This window comes from Lissotriton vulgaris, chromosome 7 (genome assembly GCF_964263255.1).
Source record: "Lissotriton vulgaris chromosome 7, aLisVul1.2, whole genome shotgun sequence".
Taxonomy (NCBI): Eukaryota; Metazoa; Chordata; class Amphibia; order Caudata; family Salamandridae; genus Lissotriton; species Lissotriton vulgaris.
In genome coordinates, this window is record NC_141695.1 from 613,407,286 (window position 1) to 613,428,131 (window position 20,846).

Below are 20,846 nucleotides of genomic sequence, written 5' to 3' on the forward strand. Positions count from 1 at the left end.
CACTACCCCTGGTGAAAAGGCCACAACAACAGCCCAAAAAAACGAAAAACACAGAAAAAATCAGCACAATCCCATGCCATCCATGATGTTTAAATTCAGGACACCCCACAGAAAGACTAGGGCCATGCACCACTCACTCACTACCCCTGGCCATAATGGTTGAAACCTAGGCAAAATGGTTGCAGACCTAAGAACACTGCCTGCATTCAAAATGGCCCCCTGCCTCCCAGCACATGGCCTGCCTATACCAGCACTCAAAATGGCCCCCACCCACATGGCCTGTCCCCATGAGCACCCACAAAAATCGAAAAACACAGACAAATCAGCACAATCCCATGCCATCCATGCCCTCCATGATGTTTGAATTCAAGACACCCCACAGAAAGACTAGGCTCATGCACCACTCACTACCCCTGGTGAAAAGGCCACAACAACAGCCCAAAAAAACGAAAAACCCAGATAAATCAGCACAATCCCATGCCATCCATGATGTTTAAATTCAAGACACCCCATAGAAAGACTAGGGCCATGCACCACTCACTACCCCTGGCCATAATGGTTGAAACCTAGGCAAAATGGTTGCAGACTTAAGAACACTGTCTGCATTCAAAATGGCCCCCTGCCTCCCAGCACATGGCCTGCCTATACCAGCACTCAAAATGGCCCCCACCCACATGGCCTGTCCCCATGAACACCCCAAAAAATCGAAAAACACAGAAAAATCAGCACAATCCCATGCCATCCATGCCCTCCATGATGTTTGAATTCAAGACACCCGACAGAAAGACTAGGCCCATGCACCACTCACTACCCCTGGTGAAAAGGCCACAACAACAGCCCAAAACAACGAAAAACACTGAAAAATCAGCACAATCTCATGCCATCCATGATGTTTAAATTCAAGACACCCCACAGAAAGACTAGGTCCATGCACCACTCACTACCCATGGCCATAATGGTTGAAACCGAGGCAAAATGGTTGCAGACCTAAGAACACTGACTGCATTCAAAATGCCCCCCTGCCTCCCAGCACATGGCCTGCCTGTACCAGCACTCAAAATGGCCCCCACCCACATGCCTGTCCCCATGAAAACCCCAAAAAATCGAAAAACACAGAAAAATCAGCACAATCCCATGCCATCCATGCCCTCCATGATGTTTGAATTCAAGACACCCCACAGAAAGACTAGGCCCATGCACCACTCACTACCCCTGGTGAAAAGGCCACAACAACAGCCCAAAAAAACGAAAAACACTGAAAAATCAGCACAATCCCATGCCATCCATGATGTTTAAATTCAAGACACCCCACAGAAACACTAGGGCCATGCACCACTCACTACCCCTGGCCATAATGGTTGAAACCTAGGCAGCATGGTTGCAGACCTAAGAACACTGCCTCCATTCAAAATGGCCCCCTGCCTCCCAGCACATGGCCTGCCTGTACCAGCACTCAAAATGGCCTCCACTCACATGGCCTGTCCCCATGAACACCCCACAAAAATCGAAAAACACAGAAAAATCAGCACAATCCCATGCCATCCATGCCCTCCATGATGTTTGAATTCAAGACACCCCACAGAAAGACTAGGCTCATGCACCACTCACTACCCCTGGTGAAAAGGCCACAACAACAGCCCAAAAAAACGAAAAACACAGATAAATCAGCACAATCCCATGCCATCCATGATGTTTAAATTCAAGACACCCCATAGAAAGACTAGGGCCATGCACCACTCACTACCCCTGGCCATAATGGTTGAAACCTAGGCAAAATGGTTGCAGACTTAAGAACACTGTCTGCATTCAAAATGGCCCCCTGCCTCCCAGCACATGGCCTGCCTATACCAGCACTCAAAATGGCCCCCACCCACATGGCCTGTCCCCATGAACACCCCAAAAAATCGAAAAACACAGAAAAATCAGCACAGTCCCATGCCATCCATGCCCTCCATGATGTTTGAATTCAAGACACCCGACAGAAAGACTAGGCCCATGCACCACTCACTACCCCTGGTGAAAAGGCCACAACAACAGCCCAAAACAACGAAAAACACTGAAAAATCAGCACAATCTCATGCCATCCATGATGTTTAAATTCAAGACACCCCACAGAAAGACTAGGTCCATGCACCACTCACTACCCATGGCCATAATGGTTGAAACCGAGGCAAAATAGTTGCAGACCTAAGAACACTGACTGCATTCAAAATGCCCCCCCTGCCTCCCAGCACATGGCCTGCCTGTACCAGCACTCAAAATGGCCCCCACCCACATGCCTGTACCCATGAAAACCCCAAAAAATCGAAAAACACAGAAAAATCAGCACAATCCCATGCCATCCATGCCCTCCATGATGTTTGAATTCAAGACACCCCACAGAAAGACTAGGCCCATGCACCACTCACTACCCCTGGTGAAAAGGCCACAACAACAGCCCAAAAAAACGAAAAACACTGAAAAATCAGCACAATCCCATGCCATCCATGATGTTTAAATTCAAGACACCCCACAGAAACACTAGGGCCATGCACCACTCACTACCCCTGGCCATAATGGTTGAAACCTAGGCAGCATGGTTGCAGACCTAAGAACACTGCCTCCATTCAAAATGGCCCCCTGCCTCCCAGCACATGGCCTGCCTGTACCAGCACTCAAAATGGCCTCCACTCACATGGCCTGTCCCCATGAACACCCCAAAAAAATTGAAAAACACAGAAAAATCAGCACAATCCCATGCCATTCATGCCCTCCATGATGTTTGAATTTAAGACAGCCCACAGAAAGGCTAGGCCCATGCACCACTCACTACCCCTGGTGAAAAGGCCACAACAACAGCCCAAAAAAAACGAAAAACACAGAAAAATCAGCACAATCCCATGCCATTCATGCCCTCCATGATGTTTGAATTCAAGACACCCCACAGAAAGACTAGGGCCATGCACCACTCACTACCCCTGGCCATAATGGTTGAAACACAGGCAAAATGGTTGCAGACCTAAGAACACTGCCTGCATTCAAAATGGCCCCCTACCTCCCAGCACATGGCCTGCTTGTACCAGCACTCAAAATGGCCCCCACCCACATGGCCTGTCCCCATGAACACCCCAACATATCGAAAAACACAGAAAAATCAGCACAATCCCATGCCATTCATGCCCTCCATGATGTTTGAATTCAAGTCACCCCACAGAAAGACTAGGCCCATGCACCACTCACTACCCCTGGTGAAAAGGCCACAACAACAGCCCAAAAAACGAAAAACACAGAAAAAATCAGCACAATCCCATGCCATCCATGATGTTTAAATTCAGGACACCCCACAGAAAGACTAGGGCCATGCACCACTCACTCACTACCCCTGGCCATAATGGTTGAAACCTAGGCAAAATGGTTGCAGACCTAAGAACACTGCCTGCATTCAAAATGGCCCCCTGCCTCCCAGCACATGGCCTGCCTATACCAGCACTCAAAATGGCCCCCACCCACATGGCCTGTCCCCATGAACACCCAAAAAAATCGAAAAACACAGAAAAATCAGCACAATCCCATGCCATCCATGCCCTCCATGATGTTTGAATTCAAGACACCCCACAGAAAGACTAGGCCCATGCACCACTCACTACCCCTGGTGAAAAGGCCACAACAACAGCCCAAAAAACGAAAAACACAGAAAAAACAGCACAATCCCATGCCATCCATGTCCTCCATGATGTTTAAATTCAAGACACCCTACAGAAAGACTAGGCCTATGCACCACTCACTACCCCTGGTGAAAAGGCCACAACAACAGCCCAAAAAAACGAAAACACAGAAAAATCAGCACAATCCCATGCCATCCATGATGTTTAAATTCAAGACACCCCACAGAAACACTAGGCCCATGCACCACTCACTACCCCTGGTCAAAAGGCCACAACAACAGCCCAAAAATCGAAAATTCCAAAATTGTAGTTGCAGCAACTGTAATGCCCCAAACAAACTTACTTGTGAAATTTCTAATCCAAAAGTGATCCAAAGAAAGTCAAAAAGGCCTCAAATCCAAATATCCAGCATCATCCATAAAAAGTATCCTTCCAGGTCAAGAATCCGAATGAAAGTGACCAGCACATGAAGAAAGCACTGGGAGGAGCCTGCTGGACAGGAACAGGAAGTTGGAGACTGTGGGGCACTTCCTTCCTCCAACCCCCCCCCAAAAATTGACTCCTTACAAAAAAAAGTGCAGGCAAATGTCAACCTGAGGAGTTATTATGATAAAAATCATCATTTTCAGAAGGTTTATGCTGCTTGCTGGTGGATTTCTTGTGCAGAATTTCAAATTTTTTAATTTTGCGCGTGCGAGATTGTTGCTGCTCGCCACATCTACGTGTTCGCAATTGCGAACTCTTGCGATGCGTGCTGTGCAAGGTGGCAAGCCGCGATTACGTAATCGCGGTCGCCAAACTCCCGCGGGATCCCGCAGCAAGATCTAAAATGGCGCAGCACTCGCAAAATATCGAGAAAAACAACTCGGCAAACGCTGAATGGCGGTAAGTGAACGCCACACGCCGCAAAATTGTATCACCAAGAAAAAAAATCCGCTACGTGCGAATTTACGGATTTTCGGTAAATTCCCGAGCGTTCACGGATTGCGAATTTACCGAAAATCCGCGAGCGGAACGGATTTTCCGCCCATGCTTAGTATTGTAGCTGCACCGGCTCATTTTCAGCGTGTTTGGGTACATGTTCCATGGAAGCGAGCTGAAGTTTTGGTCCTTAAGCAGACTTTGCCTGATCCTCGTAAAAATCCTGCAGGGTACTATAAGGAGTTATCACAGACTGCAGACTCATATACTATGAATTTAGCCGATATAGACATGTTGTTTGGAAATTTTGTTCCACAGCCTTTATGGGGATTGATTCGTCATACGGATCATGCGCAAGAATTAGGTGATACATGGGCCAATATTGGTGCCTCAGATGGCAGACAGGTTGGTGGTGCTAAACCTGAGCCTTTAGTTGCAGAACTCCCTGGTAGGATTAATAATTATATGAAAACTTTGATGCCTGCTATGCGTGTCAACTGGGACAAATTGTCTGCATGTAAGCAGAAGAGAGACGAAAGTGTGTCTGATTTCTTCACTAGGTTTGAAGAAACGTTTATCGACCATAGTGGTCAGGACATGAGTACGGAAGGTGGTCAACGGTTGTTTGTTGATAAGTTTGTGCATAATCTGCTTCCAGAATTGTGCACTAAGTTGAAGGATTCTGAGAGTTCTTGGGCTGTCTCTTCGTCAGTGCAGATATTGGCTACTGCCCAGTACTAGGAGACTAGAGATAAGGACGAGAAAGATAGAGCCGACAAGAAGACTAAAGAATTTAAGACGAAGGTTCTTTTACAGCAGGCGTATCCGCCTCGTAATAATCAGAGTGATTATCAGCAACCTCAGCAGTATCAGAGAAACTCGCAAAGGTACGAGTTTTCTCAACAGCGTTTTCCTGTAGGCCCGAATCAGTGTGCGTATTGTAAAGAAGAGGGTCACTTCAAGAATAGTTGTCCGGTTCTGTTACAGCGCACGAATGGTGCTTCTGGTGTGAGAGGTCGAGGTGTTCAGCAAGCTCCGCGAGGTAGAGGACATGGTGTGTCTCAGAATGCGTGTCCTTTGCCTCCACAGAATTCGATGAATAGTTTTGATCAGCAGAATGGTGTGTTTGGTAGGACGGCTCAGTACTATGCGGACGATTATTACGTTGAAGGTGAGAATATGGATGGTAATGATTGCTAGGACAGCCATAGACAAAGAGAGGGAGTTGTTTCAGTTCCAGTAGATCAGAGTGGACCTTATGTTGAAGTGATTGCATCAGGTGTGTCAGAGCCTTTTCTGTTGGATACTGGTGCTGCAAAGAGTTCTATCATGCACTCTAAACTCCCTGGCGTACCTTTGTCTGGCTTAACGAATGTTTCAGTAGGTTTTTCTGGCGCCCCGGTTAGTAATCCGATTTCTAGTCCTTTGTCTCTTTCTGTTGGACGTTGTGATTTCGAAGCAACCCTTATTTTGATGACAGGTTGTGGTGAGAACTTGTTGGGATTAGATTTGTTGAAAAGATTATATGCGACGCTTTATTGCTCTCCTTCAGGAGTACAGCTTACATTGGGAAAGAGAGTAATCTCTCCTATGTATTTGTCTAAATATCGACTTCCAGCTGAATTGTCTTCTCTCCCTGATTCTCTTTGGGCTACTGATCCTAATGATGTGGGTCTTTTGGAGATCCCGCCATATGTTGTGACGCTGAAAGCAAATGTTAGATTGCCTCGTATTCCCCAATATCAGATTTCCAGCGATGGTGAAAGAGCACTTTTTGCGATCATTTATGATCTGATTCAGAAAGATGTGATTGAAGAAACGAGAGGTAATGTGTGCAAAAGTCCAGTTTTGCCTGTTCTGAAACGTACTGATTCTTCACAGCCGCCTGTATATAGGTTTGTTATTGATCTTCGCGAGGTGAATAAGATTGTAGTTCCGCAATTTCCTGTTGTACCGGATATCACTGCTTTACTGACTTTGATTCCAGCTTCTGCTACTTGGTTTTCGGTGATTGACTTGAAGAATGCTTTCTTCAGCATCCCGATTGCCGAGGAGAGTAGAGATATTTTTGGCTTCTCTTTAGGAGGCTGAAGTTTCCAGTTTAAGCGCGCTCCTCAAGGCTATTGCGAGAGTCCATCCATCTATAGTCAGGCTTTGAAAACACAGCTTGATACGATTGTCTTACCTGATGGTGCTGCCCTTATTCAGTATGTCGACGATTTGTTAGTTGCTGCTGACAATGAAGAGATTTGTAAAGAGGCTAATTTGTCGTTGTTGCGTCATTTGTCTGATTTCCATCTTAAGGTGTCTCTTTCGAAGTTGCAATATTGTCAACAAGAAGTAACCTACTTAGGTCATCTCTTATCGAAGGAGGGAAGAAGATTGACCCCAGAAAGAATTCAATCTATTGCGAAAATGAGTGTGCCTACAACACAGAGAGAAGTACATGCTTTCCTGGGTATTACGTTGTATTGTAGACAATGGATTCCGAATTTTTCGCTTCTTGCGAAACCTTTGATAGCTCTTACTGTCAAGGATACCCCGAATCCTCTTCCTTGGACTGATGAATTTCAGAAGAGTTTTTCTGAATTGCGTGATGCGTTGTGTTCGGCTCCTGTGTTGGGTACCCCCGATTACAGTAAGCCTTTTACACTCTATGTTCACGAGAGAGAGGGATGTGCATTGTCAGTTTTGACACAGCAGTTCGGCGATAAGCAACGTCCATGTGCGTATTTCTCGTCGAATTTGGATCCGGTAGCTAGAGCGTTGCCGAGTTGTTTGAGAGCTACAGCGGCAGCGGCTTTCTCTATTCGACAACCTGCTGGTTTGGTGATGGATAATACTTTGATTGTAATGGTTCCACATGCAGTGGATACCTTGTTGAATAGGACCAAGACACAGCACTTAACAAGTGCTCGATTGTCAGGTTAGGAGTTGACACTCTTAGCGAGTCATGTGCACATAAAGAGATGCAATACGTTGAATTCAGCTACGTTGTTACCGATTTCAGTTGAGACAGATGGTTCTGAACAGCATGATTGCTTCCTCAGGACAGAGGAAGAAATGAAAGGGAGAATAGACCTTAGGGACACTCCTCTTGCGAAGTGTGATGGTACCTTATGGGTGGACGGTTTGTGCTTCAAGCTTCCGAATGGTGATACGACTGCGGCATATGCTGTTACGACTTTGCATACGATTGTTGAAGCTGCACGTATCCCACATAATTCAGCGCAAGCAGCAGAGTTTATTGCATTAACAAGAGCGTGTGTGTTGTCAAAAGGGAAACGCAGGGAGTGACTGTGTATACCAATAGCCAGTATTCGTTTGGTGTGGCTCATAGTTTTGGACGATTGTGGAAAGAGCGTGGGTTCCTGACTTCGCATGGGACTAAGATTCAGCATGGTCAGTTGGTGAATGAGCTCCTTGAGTCACTTACTTTGCAGTTGCAAGTTGCGATTCTGAAATGCAGTGCGCATAAGAAAGTTACTGATGATGTAGGCCGTGGTAATGCGTTTGCAGATGAAGTTGCGAAAGAAACTGCAAGAGATGTGATGAGTCGAATGTATGTTGCGGGTCCGGCGAGATGGGTTCTGGATAGAAGTATGTGTGAAGATACGATAGAGAGTGTGAAGTCTATTCAAGTTGAAGCTACAGAAAAAGAGTTGAGTGAATGGAGAGAAAGTAAAGGTAAATTGGATTCGAATGGTTGTTGGGTTGAGTTGTCAGAGCATCAACAATGGTTGTTACCCGATGCGTATGTGCTTCCAGTGGTTACGATGGCACATGGAATGGCTCATATCAGTGTGAAAGGGATTTGTAAGTGGTTGGCTCCAGTATGGCAAAATGCAGGAATTCCTAAGTGTGCAGAGAATTTGGTTAAGAACTGTATGGTTTGTCTGATGTACAATCCTTGTAAGGGAACTCCAACTCCAGCTGGTCATTTTGCGCCTCCGACGTATCCGTTCGAGGTTTTGCAGCTAGACTTCATCCACATGGAGAGGTGCAACAACTTAAAGTATGTGCTCGTGGTTGTTTGTGCTTTTTCAAGATGGGTAGAAGCATACCCTTTGAAAGATAACACTGCCTTGTCCAAAGCTAAAGCCCTTGTTAAGGAATTTTTCCCTAGGTTCAGTTTGCCGAGAATGGTGTGGAGTGACAATGGGAGTGAATTTGTGGGTCAAGTGATGAAGAGAGTGTGTGATGGTTTAGGAATAAGGCAGAAATTTCACGCTACAAATCACCCCCAATCAGCTGGTCTAGTTGAGTGCTATAATGGCACCCTTAAGCTAAAACTAGCCAAGATTCAGGCGAGCTCTGGTCTACAATGGCCTGATGCTTTGCCACTAGCACTTCTGTCAACGAGGATGACTGTACATTCACGAATGGGACTTAGTCCGTATGAAGTTGTTTTTGGTCGCCCGGCAAATATATGGGGAGTGCCGCGGCCGACCAAATTCAGCGAGATAGAGCACCCTGTGTTGCTTGATTACCTTTATGAATTGACGGCTAAATTGCGTGTTTTGCACCAACAGGTTCATGATACACTGCCACAAGCATCTGAAGATCCAGGACATGCTATCGAACCTGGCTCTTGGGTTTTCGTGAAAAACCTCCAGCGGACCAAGAACGATCAGCCCCGCTGGAACGGACCCTACTTGGTGCTACTGTCCACACGATCAGCAGTGCGAGTGCGCGGTAAAAAGAACTGGATCCTCGGTGTACATTGTAAGAGGGCCCCTTTGCCTCTCCCGTACGACCGGTGGGTCCAGGATGGTATTCCAGACTCTGAGACTGAAACCGTGCCTCGTTTTCTGCCTTTCAGCGATGCAAGTTTGATTGGGACGAACTCTGAACGAGAAAGCGACGTTCTTCTGCAAGAAGCTGTGCCTCTGTCGAATCGTTTGGACACTTCCGAACCTGAACTTTTATTTCATGATCAGACATTGCCTGGCAAAGGCCGTTATAATTTGCGACCAAGAGTCGTTGGACTAATAAAGAGATAAATTCCTTCCTTTGTTATTTTTTAAACTGAATTCTCTCCTCCGAGGAACTGTTCGCCATCCGGGTTCAGCTGTAAGGTCGTGGTGCAAAGTCTTTGGAGTGCAAGCGGAAGACGTTAGGTCGACGGTTCTGGTTGGTAAGGGCATTCCCTGGACTGACAGACGCATTCCCTAGCACGGAACACCCTAGCGCCGCGAACAGCACGATTAGAGGATGGAGTTTTTCGAGATGGAGAGACCTGTTAAAAGAATGAGCTTCAAGAGCAAAATATGTACAGTGATGAGCAGAAAACGTTTTTTAATATTATGTTTGTTGATGTTATTTAGTTTAAAGATGTATTTGGTGAGATATATAATATTCTCTTTTCAAGTGACGTTTGCACCCACTACATAACCTATGCCTCCTCCTACTGTTTCCTCGCATTCTTTTCACTCTCTTCCTGAACATGAGTCCATTAGGGGATTGGAATTTGTCAATAACTCCTTCGTTCAGCTTTTGCACCAACACCAGCTAGTAGTGAACACGACTAATTGTTGGGTGTGCGGCCTTATGCCCCATACTACTGATAAAGGTATTCCTTACCTGGTCCTGCCATTTAGCCACAATGGCTCTGTGTGGGCATACAGAACGATATTCATCTATGCTCGTGAAGTCTACCCCCTACGTTCTGTGAAAGATAATCCAAAGAATAGTGCTCTAGTTAAGGGAATAGTAGATATGATTAGAGGAATAGATTCCTATGAGACTATCCCGAGAGATGAGACGCTAGCATATATTGGATGGAACGTTACTGGATATGGAGTTAGTCTGAGTGAGAACCAGCGAGCGAAAAGATCCTCTCCGATTTGGATTGTACCCCATCAGGGTCATTACTGTCTGCAAGGTAATGGCAAGAATCCGAGAGCTCAGTTAGGGAAGAGTGTTTGCACTGAGACGTATGTTTTTGCGTCCCAGACTTCCCCATTGTTTCTAGCAGCTAAGGGTACCTATTTTGTCTGTTACGATAGAGCGTATACATGGTTGCCCCCTCATTTCTCGGGCACATGTTTAGTCTCGTTCCTGTTGCCTCCTACGTATACAGCTGCGGCAGATTACCACAAGATGAGAGTTGCTAGAGGTGTCTTCAGTAAGGAAGATACTGCAGGACAAGAATTGGGAGAATTTATGAAGGGTTTTCTGCCGTTTTGGGGACCTATGGTTAACAGCAGGAACATACGGCAATTGACGAGAGTGGTTGAGTCCACCATAGTTGAAACTGCCGGTGCCCTTAGTAACTTGACTGCTGAGCTCCAGTCGGATCGCCTTATGACTCTTCAGAACAGAGTTGCGTTAGATGTCATACTTGCAGATAGATGAGGGGTATGTAAATTGATTCAATCGAGCTGCTGCGTTTTCATTCCGGACAACGCTCCAACAGTGTACCAAGCCATTTCCAAGCTACATAAGATCTCCGAGTCTGTACATGTAGACGAAGGAGATTGGTCGTTAATGGGATGGTTTTGGGGATTGTTATCCACTTGGGGATGGAAGATTCTGATGGTCAGTGGGATGGTATTAGCTATCCTTTTCCTATTCTGTCTGTGCATACAGTGTGCTCCTGCTATATGTGGCCTTTGTGCTACTTTGTGTTCGAGGAGACCTGTCCAGAGAGAGTTACTAAGTACTAGGATAATGCTACAGCAACATCTTGATGATCTGATGAATATAGACCTGGATTCAGATTGACGTGAGTTTAGGTTATTGCCTATGTAAGGGCAAAAGGAGGGTCTGAGGTTCCGTGAATTCTGAACCTGGGTCATAAAGGTTATGGTTCCGTTACGATTTTGGTAACAGCGAACCGTAAATAGTGAGTTCAGCAAGCATGAGTGTTTTCGTCATGTTACACCGATGGATTCACTGTGTATTTGACGATTTCGTTCTGAAACCCTCAGGTTCCATTTTGTGCATGGCAGCCATTTTAGTGATTGCCCTCACATAGGCTGATGACTGTGGCCAAACGAGTCTTTAGGACACATACACCTTAGGTTGAGTTTGTGCTGACTTCTGTTTGACCTGAGTGAACTGACCCTGCTGCCTGAAGCTGACCTTGCCAAACCAGTTCTTGCCCTTTAGCTGATCAAGATAAAGGATCAGAGCACAGGACATCGTAAAGATTTATCACACACAAACATGCCTTATCCTACTCCTATCTGTTTCTGTTTTCCATCTTTATGGTCTGTTGATGATGTGGGCTGCGGACCCTCTTATTATGGGTTTTGTCCGGCTTGTCTAAAGAAGAATGTTTATCTTGTGTTTGTTTGATGATTAATTATGGGCTGGACAAACTGAAAAATGGGTTTGTCATCATGCAATGCTTTGGTCGTGTATACATGGGATTGGTCAACTGTAAATAAGGAATGTTTGCCTGAAGCACAATTTTTGGCATAAAAAGGGACGACCTGCTTTGTAAATTTGAGCAGTCTCCTGAGAACATACACCGTGTTGTACTTCTAGGACCTCTGTTACTGGCTGCAGTCAATAAATTTGATCTTTGACGCCACTAAGAAATATCCAACACTTCCATAAAAACCTCTGCAGACATAGCCAATCCTAATACATTTTTCCCTTTAGCAGTTCTTTCCTTTCTTGCAAAAGCTACTGAGAGCTGGGGTAGCAACGCAACTTACTCAACATATTTGCGAGAATGCCCTCCTAGATTAGGGTGACCAGACGTCCCAGATTTGCACAGACATTCCCGGTTTTTCACCAGCTGTCCCGGTAGATTTCTGCAATTTTGGCTCATTTCGTTTTTAGAAGGGGTTGATGGAAAACAGTGAGAGGCACTTTTTTGGGCGTTCTAAAGCTGCGCTAATTAACAGCTGTTATAAGTAAGCAATTTAATTAATAGGTAGGATGTTGGTGATAGAAATTACATTTTATTTATGTTCTTCATGCATCTTCTGTGATCCTATGTTGATGAGAGCTGTAGTCCTTCGTCCATTTTTCCAAAATGTCCCGGTTTTTGGTTCTCAAGGTCTGGTCACCCTATCCTAGATGAGTACCAGTCAGGTTACAGTCAAGGTTGCAGCACAGAAATTTCACTGATCCAGGTTATGGACAATGCAATCATCATGGATTTGAGCAGGTCCAGTCTCTGTGTCCATCACAACTTACCAGTTTCATTCCATATAGTTAATCACTGTATGCTCACTGAAACTCTCAAGTAACATGTGGGCATTGATAGACTGGTCCTCAGTGGTACATATCGTACTTGACAATTAGGTCGTAGAAGATAAAAATCTACTCCTGGCTCTCACATTGGCTGCCTCATATCAAAGAGTCCTTCAGGGCTCTGTTCTGGCCCCTTTCCTTTTAACATGTACATCCTTCCACGTTAAACCATACTCAAAAATTTGGGGATCCTTTTTCATTAGTATGCAGGTGATACATGGGTATATCTTAAGATTCCCTCTCCAAATCATCTGCCCCTTCAACCTTATACTCTAAACTCAGTTCAACACTGAATGCCAGCTGTTCAATTAAAACTCAATCCATCTAAAACACATTTTCTCATCTCTTCTTCATAGTTTCCATGACTAGTTAAGCTCGACTAGCGTCCTTGACCACAAACCAATTATCTTCGATTGTGCCAAATTCCTGGGTACCATTATCGAGAAAAGACTCATTCAAGAAATGTGTTCTTTCAATTGTGATTTTTCTTGGGGCCCTGTCACCAGCTCCCTGAACAAGATCTTAAGACAGACCCTTGCCCAATCACTGGTGCTGTCAAGGATTTACTACTACAACTCCCTCTTGGACGGTCTTCCCAAAGAATATTGTTGTAAACATATTCTGTCAGTTCTGGCTCTGCATCTCTATGATGCTTAGTCTCTATCTTCTTTATGCGTTCTAGATTTAGTATGTTAATGTTATACATTCTATGTTCTCTTTGGGGGAAGTTGGAAAACTGCCAGCATGTGTTGAGATGCAAATTGCAGTACTCCCGATTAAACCTATCTTTACTACTTTATCCTGGAGTCTGGACGCTTTATCAGTTTTTGGCGACGGATTGACCTGCTGTCCAGCGGAAGTATTTAATCGGATTCACACACTTCTTCGAGTGTGAATTGCCTCAGCAATCGGTCTCGACTCAAACGAACCCTAAAGATGACCTTCTACACATATCAAGTCTTCGGATGACTCGCAGGTAGAAGGGAGAAGAATCGGAGGGTAACGGTGGCATTTTGAGATTGAGAAAAGACTTTATTAAGGAATAACGTCTTACCTCGGTCTGGAGCGCGCGACTCCCTAGCAACCTTCCAGCCTTCTTCTCAACTACGTAGAAGGTTTACATCAGTGCACACAGGTCCAGAAGTGACGTATCACGCCGGTGTGCGTGTCAAGCCTCGTTTTGGCCGGCGGCCATTTTAACTGTTTGTTTTCACAAGTAAAAAAACATCGGACTTCATCAGACATCGAGCACCTGTTTGCTCGTACATCGGAATTCTGGATTTAGCTTTAGATTGCACACGAGGTATTTATTTCGTTTTATTATCTCCTTGGCTACTTTATTGTGAACGCTTAAACTGTAAGGGGTCATTTTGTAGCACTATAGTCGAGGTGTGCAGAGACTAATTTAACATCTTATTATTGAACAACTACTGGTAAGGCTTGCACAGTCATAACGTATTAACAGATAAAGAAGATGGCTCAACAAATCAAAGTCACTCTTCCTCCTCCTTTCCTGAGCGAGCCTGGCAATCCTCCGATTTCGTTGGAAGATTGGTACATTATTTTATTCGATAATTATTTGGAGGCTCTAGATGGGCAGGAGTTCTCAGATAAAAGGAAAAATGCCATTCTGTTAAGTACTTTGGGCAAGGAAGGACAGAGGATCTTCAGGTTTCTACCGATTGCCTTACAAGCGAATGGTCAGTGAATATAAAGAAGCGATTTCTAGATTAGAAGTTAGATTTGCTAAAGAAGAGAACTTAGTAATGAATCGCTACAAGTTCTATACTCAAAAACAAAAGATGGAAGAGTCTATTAATGACTTTGTTGCGCGCCTGAGAGAACTTTCAATTAAGTGCAAGTTTGGCGCTATGAGTGATGAGCTCATTCGCGACCAGTTGATCGTGCAAGTCAATAATCGCAAGATCCAAGAGAGACTGTGGGCAGCGAAAAACCCTACTTTAAAAGCAGCCATAGACTTGGCTAAGTTCATTGAAGAGTCAGAGAAATGTATAAAAGTGATCGAGAATTCAAAGAAGAAAAACTGTGAAGAAGAAATTTCTGAAGTATCTGAGAAAGACTATGTATGTGATTCTGAATTTAGGTCTGATGACTCTGTGGCTGTAGTCAAAAATAAGTTTAAAGCTAATGCAAAAAAAGTATCCCCACTAATAAGTTTTGTACGAGATGTGGCAGCAACTCTCACTCTTCTGAGGTGAGATTTTGCTTTGCCGCCAATAAGGAGTGTCTCAAGTGTGGTCGTCTTAGTCATTTCTCGAAAATGTGCAAGACAAAATCTAGACAAAAAGTTGCAGTAGTGGAGGTTCGTATGGATGGTTATCCGACCATAAGGAACAAACTTTTAGTTTTAAATGATTTTGATGTTGTAAATGTTGACGATAAAAGACAGAATAGACCAAAAGCATGGTTTGATAAGATAGCCGTCAGGTTTCACTCATGGTGGACATTGGCTCACGCTATACGATTATTCCCAGTTCTACCTTTAAGGAGTTGTGGGGTAACAAAGAACTGTTGGAAAGTGACGTTTCTCCAAAGGGGTTTCAAGGGGAACCAATAGACATTGTGGGGTATTTCAAATGTAATATAGTTTTTAAGAAAAGATCTACATACGGGAAGGTCTATGTGTCTTTTGATGGTCCACCAATTTTGGGGTGGGTTCACCAATATGATTTGTACATCATCATCAATCCAAGAGCCACTGACCAGATAATGGTGTTAGATGATGTTTCTGATCTGCCACAAGACGCATCCATTGAGTCCATCCACAAGGAATTTAATCATGTCTTCAAAAAAGATTTGGGGGAATTGAGAGGATATTCTCACTTGAAGAAATTAAAAGAAAGTTGTCTTCCTGTTCAGCGCAAACTGAGGAGGATTCCCTTGGCCATTAGACATGATGTAAAGATTTTAATTGAGGAGATGTTACGGAGTGGAGTTATAGAACCGGTAGAAGGCTCTTCATGGGTTTCTCCGGTTGTAATCTCAAAGAAATCGGATGGAAAATTGAGGTTTTGTGTCGACCTTAGGTCTTTAAACAAATGTGTCATAGCGGACACCTTTCCCTTACCAAATATCGGTGAGTTGGTTTCCACTCTTGATGGTGCTAGATTTTTCTCTAAACTCGACCTCAAGAGTGCCTACCATCAAATCAAACCAGATGACTCTTGTAAACACTTTACTGCCTTTGTGACCACTGAAGGGATTTTTCACTTTACACGTCTACCATTTGGGCTAATTTCAGCCGCTAGTGTTTTCCAGAGGATGGTTTCTGAAATCTTTAGAGGGTTGGGCAAGGTAGTTTATTTTCAAGATGATATTCTTGTTTTTGGGAATTCTGTGTCTGAACACAATCATGTTTTGAAGGATGTCTTGCATAGAATTAGTGAATCTCGCCTCACTTTACGAAAGGATAAGTGCGAATTTCTTGTGGAGTAGATTGAGTACTTAGGGCACAAAGTCTCTTTTTCTGGTATAAAGCCAAAAAAAGATTTGTTGTTTGCAATACGTGATGCTCCGTGTCCTGTGGATAAGGATCAGCTTAGGTCGTTCATGGGCCTAATAGAGTACTACTCTAAGTTCGTTAAGAGTTTTTCTGAGAAAACAATTTGCTTAAAGGCTCTTCTTAAAAAGGGGTCTAAATTTATTTGGGGTCCTGAACAAGATGTCATTTTTAGGAAGATCATAGATGAGATTTGTGAGGCTGACGTGTTGGCACCTTTTGATACTAAAAGAGTTTCTGTACTTATAATTGATGCAAGTGCTGTAGGCCTAGGAGCTGCTCTTCTACAAAATTATGGTTCGGAGGAACGCCCTATTGCCTTTGCTTCAAGGACTTTATATGTGTCTGAGCAAAACTGCAGTGTGATAGAAAAAGAGGCTTTAGCAGTTGTGTGGGGTGTGCATTATATCCGCACTTATTTGTGGGGTATTAGTTTCATTCTAAATACAGGCCATAAACCTTTGGTTTGCATTTTATCACCTGGGGGTGCAATCAGAGGTTCACCTAGATTGTCAAGATTGGCAGCGAAGCTACAGGATTTTCAATTTGAGATACAACATGTACATGGCTGGCGAAATTTTCAAGCTGCATGCTTTTCAAGGCTTGCCATTAAAAATCAGTGTGAGTCTTCACAGTGTGAATTCATGGATGAGAGTGTAGCTTGGCTTCAGGATGTGGTTTTTCTTGGTGAGGGACCGGGTTCTTTTTCGCATGATGAATGGGTTAGTGCCATGCAAGATGATCATATCTTAAAAGAGGTTATGAACATGATCAAATTAGGTGCCAAGAGGGAAGGTTGTCTCCAAGTTGGTGTTCAGCCTTTTGTCAAGCTTTTAGATGAGTTGTCTGTTTGTGGTGAAAGTTTGATTTTACGCAATGATAAGATTATTCCTCCCTCAGGGTTGAGAAATAGACTTATTGCTATAGCCCATGAGGGACATCTTGGTCGAACATTGACTCAACAAAGGTTGAAAATTAATTTTTGGTGGCCAGGCATGGATTCGCAAGTGTTGCTCTGGGTTGAGCGCTGCGAGACATGTTTAGAAGGTGAGAAAAGGTTAAAGCTTGCTTCTTGTTCGGTCATGGGTGAAATTGCTTCTCCTGATGTTCCATGGCATACTATTTGCTTGGATTTTATTGGTCCCATGGAGGAGTTAAGTTCTCATCAACGGTTTCTTATAGTGTGTGTTGATGTTTTTAGCAGATGGTTTGTTGTTGAATTTGTAAAGGATATCACCACAGACACTACCATAACATTTCTCAAGTCACTATTCCAAATGGAGGGTTACCCTAGTGTTATCATTACGGACAATGGGACGTAGCTAGTGTCACACAAAATGCGTTCCTTTCTCTCTTTTTGTGGTGTCTCTCACCATCGTATCACTCTTTACAACCCACAGGGTAATGGACTTTGTGAGAGGATCAATAGACTTGTGAAAGGTACCATTCAATTAGCTTTAGCTAAGGAGGGTAATGTTCTGAATCTTGTTCAGGAAATGATTTCCGCATATTGTACTACTGTTCATGCTGGCAAGAGCAAGTCTCCGTTTGAGCTAATGCATGGTAGGCTGCCTGGGACAAAGCTTCTTCCTTCATGGGTGAGAGAACTTTTCACAAAAAAATTACATTAGTCTGAATGTGCCAAATCTTGCTCAAATATTTCAAGATGGGATTTTGTGAAAGTCAAACCAGGGAGAGTTTCTAAAGGTTTGACAAAGTTCAGGGGTCCATTTTGTGTAAAACAAGTGTTTCCTCATTATGTTGTTCTTTCAAATGGTAAAAAATGGAATCTAAGAAGAGTTGCTCTTTATCAGGGAAGTGGTTCTAGTGGTTCTGGACCTTCTTTGAATGAGTCTACTCCTCTCTCTGGTAATTGTAATAGCAATGGTTATATGCTTTCATCTTCAGAAGAATGTGTTCCGTTTTCTTCTCCTTCTGACAGGTGTAGTGAAGGGGGTGGTGATGTGTCGGATTCTGGGTTTACAAGTTCACAAGCTTTTGCAAGTTCTTAAACTCCTCAAATTACCATCGGTGAGAATGTCGGTGAGAATGTTAACCAGAAAGTTCAAAGGTATCGTAAACCACCTTCTTATTTAAATGATTATGTTTGTAATTAATGTTTTGTTTTGTTCTGCTTTCTTGTGCAAGGAGAGGAGATGTGTTGTAAACATATTCTGTCAGTTCTGGCTCTGCATCTCTATGATGCTTAGTCTCTATCTTCTATATGCGTTCTAGATTTAGTATGTTAATGTTATACATTCTATGTTCTCTTTGGGGCCAGTTGGAAAACTGGCCAGCAGGTGTTGTGATGCAAATTGCTGTACTCCCGATTAAACCTATCTTTACTACTTTATCCTGGAGTCTGGACGCTTTATCTACAACAAATATCTCAATCCTTTGAAAGCAGAGGTCCTTGCAGCAGCATTCTTCCTTTCTGACAACAAATGACAGGACCATATCTCACCAGAACTTCTAACACTCCAGTGGTTTTCCACTAAAGCTATAGCTTTATGCAATATAACCTGCATCACTCACAAGGCCAGTTCATCATAACTGGCACTGAAGCCAAGGAAATCTGATGGGATCAGCTCCTCACAAAGGGGTGACACTGCTTCTTGAGCCCCTGCTTTCAGGATTCATTCTGTTTTTTTCATTTTCAAGACAAAAACATCCCCTATGTCCTGAAGCCGGAGGGGCCAACTGGAAACAAGGATCACTAGAAGCATAGTAAACTAACCATAATAGTCACACATGCCAGTTATGAAGTGATAGTAAACAAAACAAAACATCATAAAACCATAAATAACCCCATCCCGCTTCAATCCCCTCAGGGCCTTAGACAGCCACTTTTGCTAAACTGAAACCGTGGATTCGGCCACTAATTACCCAGGCCGCTCCCTCTTCTACATTGTGGGCTGGAGAGCCTCGCTTTTTCTGGGGTACCTATGTGTCGCTGGAACAATGTTAAGGACTTGTAGGTATTTGGGACAAGTAACCTAATCAGAATCAATTGATAGTATGTAGACACATGCCTTCCAAAGCAAATCAAAGCTAGCTCTTGCGCCCACCAAACGAAAAGTGAGCTTCTCCGTCCCTAATAAGTCTCACACTAGGTACAATCAGGATCTATACAAAGGCGTGTCTTCTTTGCCCAAAAACTGAGGTGGCTGCTCACAACAAAAGTTTGATTTGGCTGCATTTGTGTGGCTTCAATGCAATCAAGAGTCGGTACTCTGCTCCTAAAATGACATATGCCGGGAATCACAGTACATTACATTTGGTGTCCCTCATTTAGGACCTCAATCAAGTATCTCTGAAGCTTGGGGCACTGCCAGAGTAGATGCAGCAAAGTCCTGGCATTGCCATAGTTCCTCCAGCAGAGGTTACTTTTGTGAAGGGCCCATTTATGCACCACTGGACGGATAATACCAGTAGTATCTGACTTTTAAGAAGCAGTGCACAATGGCGCACTCCTTTTCATGTAGTGGTACCAAAGTCTGGAACTATTTGGCTCCAGGAAAAGGAACAATTACTTCCCTGGATATATTCAAAACTGAGCAGAAAGCCACCCTCTTCCTAAAATATTTTAAGTAGGCCCTGGTCTCATGATCTCTTCTTGGGTGGCTTCTTTCTGGGCTGTTTCTGCTTGGCACTTTGAGTGTCTTGCAGGGGCGGATTGGCACTGCGGGCACTCGGGCATGGGCCGAAGGGCCGGTGTCTCAGTGCACTCTGTGGGACGGTTTTTCCCCCTTTACCAGTCCACAGAGAGCACTGACAGGAGGAAAGCTGTTTCGCTGTGCGGCCGGCCGCTCAGCGATGATCAGCTGTGGCCTCTCCTTGACCCCCTGCCCTGCCAAACTATCATGCTGCTGGTGGGCTGGGGAGGGGTGATTGTGTTCCAGAATCGGCCTCCCAGGGGCCCAGATGTTGCTCAGGCCTATTAGCCATTTTCACCTAGGCCCCCCCGGGGCCCATGCAGCATTGCTTGCATTAGTGCTTGCATTAGTCCTCGCCCACAGCCCTTCTCATTCAGGGCATATTGGGCGAGGAAGAATGGGTCTCACTATGGGGGCCAGGTGATGTGGAGAACTCGCACCATCTTCACCTTAGCCTGCCCCCCACCCCCATGGAGGGCCCAGAAGCTGTTTTTGCTTTAGCCCCTCTCCTGCCAGGCCATTGCTCTGAGGCACTGAAGGGATGGAGAGGGGGGAGTAATTTACAAATAGCTGGGGCCTCTCTGTTTTCAGATGCTCCTGCGATGGAGGGCCGGGGAATATTTTTTTAAGAGAAAGGGGCTTCGCTGTGTTCAGATGCTCCTGCACTGGAGGGCTGGGGAATATTTTTTTAAGAGAAAGGGGCCTCGCTGTTTTCGGATGCTCCTGCGCTGGAGGGCCGGGGAATATTTTTTTAAGAGAAAGGGGCCTCATTGTTTTCAGATGCTCCTGCGCTGGAGGGCCAGGGAATATTTTTTTAATAGAAAGGGGCTTCACTGTGTTCAGATGCTCCTGCGCTGGAGGGCCAGGGAATATTTTTTTAAGAGAAAGGGGCCT